Genomic DNA, 9620 nt, shown 5'->3' on the forward strand with positions numbered 1-9620 from the left:
ATTCGTTTTGGGCCTCCAAAAAGCTTGGACCGGCTCTGGCACGTACAAAAGAAATAAGAAGATGATTTTCTCATTATAAATGGACGGTTAAACAATAAATTAGTAGTGATAGAAAACCTCTTCAAATGTAAGAAACTGATCCCCCCATATGCTAGCACTGAAATTCACAGTGTTGCGGATAACATCCAGCTTCGTGTCACTATTATCATCAACGGCCGATGGTAAAATACGCGAAGAGAAGGAAACAGTAGAAAGCTGAAAGTTTGACATCTCAAAATTTTCTAATGGTGATAGGCTATAAAAATTTTGAGATCAACTGAAGTATATATACACGTAATGCAAACTGTTCGTCATGTGTATCCATTCAAAAAGACATAAATAGTACACCACCAATTTATCTCTTTTAATGCAAACTGTTGATCATGTGTATCTTTCCAAAAATACAAAATTAGTACACCACCAATTTCACTCTATTAAAGACACATATTAGAAAACCTTAGCCAACTTGTCATATTTTATTTTTTAACTAACAGTAGCAATTAATTTTTGCGGTAGTTGAATACATATTCGTTCATCTAGGGGCGTGGTCTTGGTAGTAGCAACCCGTAATTGAATATATATTCATTCATCTTGGAGCTATGGTCTCAGTGGTAGCCACCCCTAGAGATACCTAAGTGTGACAAATGTCTGCCCTCATTATAACCTTTGCTGACCCTACAAATTAGTGGGATATTACTGGATAGCTTTCCTTAGTTTCGTTAAATGTTCATTTTATCTAAAAAAAAAGTATTTAAGGTACTCTTAACACAATAGATCAGGTTTCTTTTGTACCAGCCTTTTCTTAAAGACAGGTTATAGATGATTGGGGAGTACTCTAATTAGACTAGGAGTTGTGGTTTAACTAGCAAGTGCTTGTTAAAGCGCCACGCACTGCCACGTAGGTAGTGAGGCTTTAACTCACGTCCCAATCCTATAATCAAATCAATAAAAAGAACACACAATTTGGACTAAGATCTCCAATAGATTAAGAAAATAACACAAAGCTTGATACAACTTTTCATAATACGTAAACCATACTCGGCCATGTACTTAGGGTGGAGGGGGTGGTGATCACTCATCACTCAGAACAGCCAATCAAGTTCCGCCATGTCATCAACCATTATTCCACCACTCACAACCATTTTTAGTGGAAATACTCATCAATCACAACACACAATAATAAACCCACACATTCTCTCACAATCTTCTTTTCTTCACGCCGTGATAATTTCCACACGTGATATATTTTTATGCCTGATACATGAAGTGGCGATGGTGTGATACATTTTATCACTCGTTATATTCCTTTATCACGGGCTAAAGTTAAACCGCCCCGCCTGCCCTTATAGGGGACTAACTTCCTAACATTAAATTAGTCAACAAGAACAATTAGTAACCCTAATTAACACTTTAAGATTAGGCACACTACCCATCACCTACTTGGGCCGACCTATTGGCTCGGACTGAATTTGAAATCATGCCAACAATCTCCCCCTTAATTTCTTACACAAAATAGAGGAGTCTTGAAAGCCCAATAGCTCTCACATTTCAACAAACTTGATTCTCTGGAGTGGTTTTGTCACTACATCCGCTCATTGCTCCTCTCCACAAACGTACTCGATCAAAACTCGCCCCTTCTCTATACTTTGGCTTTTCAAATGAGTAGCGTAAGATGAAACATGGAAGAAAGAGTTGTATAAAACTTGGCCAATAAAGTTAGCAGAGCTTCCGTTATTTGAACACAATGCTACTAGAGTTGCAAAAAAATGAACACTCAACGTAACACACATCACCATTTTGCAAATTAATATATTGCAGGTAATTAAAATATAATTATATTAACAAACAATTATTTTATAACATCACGTGGAACATTGGTATGATATGCACGTAGTATGGCATGCACATAAAACAGCGTATGTGCATGGCAAGAGATATACTCTTATCACACACGGAACAAGCTTAAGAAAAATAAATTACAACAATGACATTTGTTAACACCGATAAACATCATGCATTTAGTCTTGAATACAAAATAGCTATTGGGTGAACCCAGAGCGATTTGATGTGATTTATCATCTCTTTCCTGGCATGAGAGTAGCTGTTGTTGACTTTATATATGACGTGACACGCACGAGCAAAGTTGATTGCCGACAGTTGCAGAGGAAATTGGATGTCAGCTGGTGTGAGCGACTCTCGATTTATAACTTTTCATGCATCTACAACCATGTTAGATATAAACTCACATGCTTCCTTATCGGATGCACCTATCCGGTTTGTTTTTGCTACCACTCGGTCCTTAGAGCTACATGACCTCACTTGTTCCTAAATATTTTAAAATGTTTTCTCACCGTATTAGTATATGAATCACTTTCTCTTGCATTAGACATTTGAATAAATAGATCTGAGTATGTCTCTCTCTTTAAATATATATATATATATATAGAGGAAGGTTCAAATGAAAACCACTAGTTATTGTGAAAACTCGAAAACTAATTAAAAAAAGAAAAAAACATACAATTTTTTTTTTTTTTTTTTTTGCAAATCAAATTTCGTAGGTTTTTTTTATAAAAAAATTCAAAAAAAAAATTTGTGTAGTACACATGTGTACTACTACACATGTACTACACATGTGTAGTATTACACATGTGCACTACACAAAAAAATTTTTTTTGAAAAAAGGTTTTTTTTACATATATAAAAACCAGCGATTTTTATAAAAAAAATTGAAAAAAAAAATTTTGTGTGTTTTTTAGGCTTTTTTTAATTAGTTTTGGAGTTTTCACAATAAAAGTGGTTTTCATTTGAACTATCCCCTATATATATATATATATAGGATTAGGTTCAAGAGTGAACACTAGTGTAGCTTGCGAACTGAGTGAACTAATCCTTGCCATACACGTGTGTAGGTGAATGGCCAGGATTTGATGTTGAAATACACTAGTGTATTTTACGATTTGATGATTAGATCCTGACCATACACACGTGTGTAGATCAATAGGCAGGATTTGTTCACTCAGTTCGCAAATACACTAATGTTCACTCTATAACCCCACCCTATATATATATATATATATATATATATATATATATATATATGTATATATATATATATATATATATATAATATATATATATATAGGAGAAGAATCCGTTAGGAACCATACTTTATTACAAGAACCAGTGTGAACACATGGCAATTTTGTAATTATAATATGCTTATGATAAAACACGCGCATTCCTTTTTTTGTCACTGTTCTCCATTTTAGGGTTTCAAGGAGTTTCATCAGTTCACAGTTTTCACAAATGGCAGAGACGCTTCACGGTGGTCGCCGCTAATGCTCCGTCGCTAAAGAGAAGATGTCGCCGCTAAAAAAGTCGCCGCGACATATTGATCTTTAGCGACGACATTTGTCGCCACTAAAAGTCAAAAACAGTAAAACAAATTCCATTGTATTGCTATTCCCAGGTTTACTGCCATTTCCAGTTTTCAAAATACATACCAAACCGTTGATATATATATATATATATATATATATATATATATATATATATATAAGTACACAAACGCTAACTAGTTCGAAACCGCAAACAGAACTGTGAAAGCACCGGATCGATGACGAACATCAAACATTGCACTTGATTTCAAGACATGAAGAACAAAATATGAACAAGATAGAAATATGTAGAAGATGAAACTCTTTATTGATGAATCAGTCATCACAGATTACACAAACCAAAGGAGTATACATCATCTACAAGCTGGATTTAGATCACAAAGATCTAAACCCTAGCTTTCTCTCACTAACACATAGTCTCTCTGAGAGGTGCACAAAGCTTCAAGAGTTGCCCTAATCTACACAATACACACATATATATAGGCTAGGGACTAAACATCGGACAAACCTATTCTACACCAAAACTCTGACTTTTGCCCTAAACATAAAACTCAGACAAAAGTTCTCCTAAAACTTGGACAAGTTGTCCAAGGATAAACCTTGGACTAACTTTCAAGACATGTACAATAAAGACCCTAACAATTGGAAGGCATGCACTTTTCACCCAAGGTGCATTAACAACTCCCCCTTGATCAAAGCATGGTCTTCATGTGGTCTTGAATTCTTCATTATGGTTGACTTTAACTTGGACTTCTGCTTTGGTTGACCAGAACTGATAAGCGACAGTTACCCGGCAGGAACTGCACTTACAGTCTCCCCCTTAACTGTTGCATCAGTTCTGTGTGGCATCGATAATCTTCAATCACCGGATACTACACTTAGAGACTCCCCCTTGACTGATGATATCATGCATGCTTTCAACTTTAGCTGAGACTTGATCTTTTAGGTAGAGCACATCGATCTTCAACCCTTCTAATTAAAGACTTGCTGACGATCACTTAAGGCCGCTTTGAGAAACCCGAAGAATCCAACATCAAACACTGTAGATCCTCCCCCTCAAACTACTCCCGAATCAAATTAACGCGAACCGACCTACAACCACATGTAGGAATATCGCTCGATACATTAATCTTCAAACCTAACCGGTAGCAGAAAGAAACATTGGATTTCCAATGCCCAACCTTGAACACTTCAAACTTCACAAAGACATGAAGCTCAGTTGGATAAGTTAATAACAAACTGAACTTTGTAAAAGTACATCCACCATCTTGATCAGAGTCTTCAACCGAGTGTCTAAAATCATTTCATCTCGAATCTTCAAGATCCAATCTCGTATCTTCACAAATTCCACCAATTACCCGATGACTTTCGTCTCTGATCTCCCCCTCAATGTAAGAACCCCTATTTCAAGAATCCGATCAGTCACCCAACTTGGAAGAGGGACCAAGAAGACTCATCTTCTCTACTCTAACCGGCAAACGATAAAGGCATCACCTTCAAGTACTTGCCAAACGAACAATTTGCTTCATCACGTCAACACTTGATTAAGCCTCGAACAAACGTGACAGAACTCAATCATACACTAGCTCTAACTTGCTTCATGTTATAAACACTTCGCCACCGGTAAGATTAACACTAAGTTAATCTCAAAGATAGTAAACATCAACTTGTTTCGATGTAGCACCACGAGGTTTTCGTTTACAAAGAAAACAGGAATTTCAAAATTTTTACTCCCCCTTTTTCTTTGTAAACTATACAAGAATCCAAGTAAGTCGTATTTTCTTCACCTCCTCACTTGATCCGAACAACATAAGTACCATAAAACTTTTCGATAATCCGAAACCGACTTCAAGTCTTCAAAACTACACATAATTCTGACTCTTAGTTCGGAACATGCACCAACTTGAAACTTCCGAACTACACAAGCTTCTAAACTTAGTTAAAAATCCGGTACCCCAGGTAACCCGGAATTCTAGAAAATTCGGAACTCGTAAAACCCGAAAGCTCTTGAAACCTTGAATCAGATGATCGGTGCATTTTAGATACACTTTATTTGATTATAATTATCTATAAAATGCATCGATATTATTATAAATATATTATATTGAGTTGCTTTTGTATTCTATATGTATCAAAAGACTTTGATCTAAAATGATGATTTTATACAAGAAAATAATTGATCATAACTCTTAAATACTAATGATAGCTCTTAATATGGGAGTTAAAGATTATTAATTGTAATTTATGGTCATTAAATAATTATTGCTTTGACATGTTTTGTAGGTCTCGAGAATTATAATCATGAGTTAAATGGACTTTACAAATTAATTTTTTTTTGAAAAAAGGCAATTCATTGAAGACAAAAGCCTTAGCAAGGTGCTACAGGCAATAGTACAGTACACTAAGGAAAAAAGAAGAATAGGGAACAAGAACAGTTAACTAAACTAAGCAAAAAACTATTACATGAAACAATTAAATTTGCCCCATTCTTTCCAAACCAGCTCCATTTTTCCAGCCCTTGCTTTCATCCATAAAAAAGAGAGTGCCTTGACATCTCCGACCGCCCTTGATACGTGTGTTGTTTTCTGATTAAAGATTAGATTGTTTCGAATCCGCCAAAGGGTCCAGCATGTTGCTGCAGCAACTAGATATAATGCCTTCTTTTTCTCTTTCGACGAACAGTAAGACTCAATATGTTCCAATAATTCGACCAAGCTGAGTAAATATCTCGGGAGAGGTATTTTGACCCATAAAGATATCGCCGTCCATACTAACTGTGCATATTGACAGGAGATCAATAAATGATCGACCGATTCAGATGTCGAACCGCATAAGGCACATAGAACCGAGGGGATATTTATGTTCCTTATCGCCAAAGCCTCCCTTGTCGGAATCCGATCCAGCACCGCCCTCCACAAAAAGCAATTAATTTTTTTCGGTATCCAACTTAGCCATTTTAGAACCTGTGTTTCCGGAATGCTTTGAATGCTATCCAGCTCTGTACGTAAGAGGTTTACTTTGAATACTTCTCTTGTTTCATCTTGTCTCCATAACCATTCATCCGATTTCGTCTCTATCTTGACATCTTCCAGCAGCTTAACACACTCGTTCCACTCCTCTGATGCCTGTGAATGATTGACCAAGGATCCACCACCCCATACCCACGAGATTTGCCCCTCCATAAGACAATAACGTTGCTCCACAAAGCAATGTTTTTCATTTTCCAAAGTAAACAGGCTGGGAAAACGTTCCCGTAATGAAAAATTCCCTGCCCATTTATCCAACCAGAAAAAAGTTTTGTCACCCTTTCCCAATTGCACTTCCAGCCTATTTTGAACATCTGATAAGTTGAGGTTCGGCCCCTTTCCTAAATTTACAATATTTTTCCACACACCTGTAATCGAGCTCTTCAATGGAATGGATGGGTAGCTTCGTTTCCTACCATGTATTGCCTTAATAACTTTCGTCCAAAGATGTGATGTTTCGTTCCTGAATTTCACGATCCATTTGACCATCATAGCCTTATTCATTGAAGCTAGGCTACCAATTCCCAAACCCCCATGTTCCTTAGGTGCCACAACTTTGAACCAAGGAACCCAACTCATCTTGTTTTTATCTAAGCAACCTCCCCAAAGAAACTTACGCCTTACTTTTTCTAAATATTTAATGACATGTAACGGAGCATTAAATAAGGAGAAATAGTAAGTTGGGAGATTACCTAAGACCGCCTTAACCAGTGTCGTTCTTCCGCCGAATGATAGTGTACGTGCCTTCCATAAAGAGAGCTTGCTTTCAAATCTATCAATCACAGGCTTCCAATTTTTTACCAAACCCATGTTGGATCCCACCGGTAAGCCTAGATAAGTGAATGGTAACGAGCCTCTTTCACAGCCAAGTATCGAAGCCATGTTCAAGATATCTTCATTTCTCACCCCCACACCAAACACTTTGCTTTTAACAAAGTTAACTTTTAGACCCGACGATAAGTGAAAGCATCTTAGTAGCCTTGCGAGGTTGTAAAAATTTGATTCTGACCATTCGCCTACAAACAATACGTCATCAGCATAGAGTAGATGTGAAACAGTTGGCCCCTCACCCGGTGTTGACATTCCTTTAAAGATACCCTCTCCCACCGCACAATCCGTGGCAATATGTAGAGCCTCCATAGCCAGAATGAAAAGAAGTGGAGATAACGGATCACCTTGTCGAACCCCCCTTTGAATATCAAATTCAAAGGTTGGTGACCCGTTAACCAGAATCGAAGTTCTGGCCGTCTTTAGTAGTCCCGTCACCCATTTCCTCCACAGAGCCGGAAAGCCCATTTGCGATAAGACCGAGTCCAAAAACTCCCAGCTTAGAGAGTCGAATGCTTTCTCGAAGTCGACCTTAAAAAGCATCATCTTTTTCTTACTACTTTTTGCCAATGAAATCAACTCGTTGATGATTAAGGGACCTTCAAGAATGCTCCGTCCTTCGATGTAAGCCGTCTGTACATCACTAACTAATGAGCCAATCACTTTCTTGAGCCTGCTAGCTAGGATTTTAGTGACAACCTTCGAGATACACCCAATCAAATTAATCGGCCGAAAGTCGTTTATAGTCTGCGGGTTGTTTATTTTAGGAATAAGAGAGATGAAACTCGAGTTGCAGCCCCGATTGAGTTTTCCATGTACATAGAAGTAATCAAGTGCAAACCCGAAATCTTGTTCAAATATGTCCCAAAAGTCTTTTAGAAACATGAACGTAAAGCCATCCGGACCCGGTGTTTTATCACCCCCACAACTCCAGACTGCCTCCTTTATTTCCTCCTTTGTGAATCTCTTCACCAACATGGCGGATTGAGACAAATTTAGTGCCTTGAACCCATTATTGATGAACCTCGGTCTCTCATGCTCCTGTTCCAAGAATATCGATTCAAAATGCTTGCAAATCTTCTCCTTAAGTTCCTCCGGTTGGGATATCCAAACATCCCCAAAGTTCAGCCCATTTATTCTATTATTTTTTCGATGACCATTGATTACTCCATGGAAAAAGGCCGTATTTTCATCCCCGTCCACTGCCCATTTTACCTTCGCCCTTTGTTTGAGATCTTCCAATCTTTTATCATCCAGCTCATTTATCGTTTTTAGCCATGAGTTCCTATCTTCAATCTCCTGTTCGGTTAACGCAACTGATTCAGCTTTTAAATCCAACGTCTCCACCTTTTTCTGTAGGTCTTTTAGCATACCACTGTTCTTTTCTTTGATCTTGTCACACCATGGTTTTAACGCAGCTTTGATGGCCTTTAATTTTACTGCTAACAGTTTGTCTGGAGGGTTAAACCAAGCTACCCCATCATATGCTTTTTTCACAATTTCATATAAACCCTCCTCTTTTAACCAAGAGTTGAAAAACCGAAAGGGTGGCTTACCAAAATTCACATCGGAGCATAGTAATAACAGTGGTCGATGATCAGATTTGTGTCTTGTCAGTCCCCATAACTTTGCTGCAGGCCACATAGCTAAGAACGAATGACAGACTAATACCCGGTCTATCTTACTGAGTTTTAGTCCGTCGTCCGTCACGTACGTGAAGGTACACCCCATCATAGAGTATTCCGCAAGACCCGCTGCATTGATAAAGGAATTAAAGTCCTCTGCCTCATTTTTATTGAATCTGGAGTTTTTCCTTTCCAAAGGGTCCCTAACACAATTGAAGTCACCCAAGAATATCCATGAACCCGAAAAAGATCCCATCAAGACTAGTAGATCTTCCCAAAGCTGTTTTTTCATATTCTGATCCTGTGGAGCGTATACATTAACCACTGCAATATTTCTTTTTTCATTGCCCATTTCCCCCAGTATGGCTAAGAAATAACGATTCTTAACAGCAGCCTTTTTAGTAAAAATGCCCGAATCCCATATACTCAGTAGACCACCAGATCTCCCACTTGCTTCAATACAATCAAAATCAAATTGAGTGTTATCCCAGAAGTTGCTGACCTGAATGTTCGAAGAATCCGACATCTGTGTTTCTTGAATAGCAATAAAGCCCAATTTGTTACTTCTTTTGAGATTCCTAATATGCTCCCCCTTACTAGGATCTCCTGCCCCCCTTATGTTTGCGGATAAAAAATTCATTTGTGGAGATTTGTCACCTGTGCATCATTGATTTGCTTCTTGATCCTCTCTTCGCAACCGGAAA

This window comes from Helianthus annuus, chromosome 16, assembly GCF_002127325.2.
Source record: "Helianthus annuus cultivar XRQ/B chromosome 16, HanXRQr2.0-SUNRISE, whole genome shotgun sequence".
NCBI lineage: Eukaryota > Viridiplantae > Streptophyta > Magnoliopsida > Asterales > Asteraceae > Helianthus > Helianthus annuus.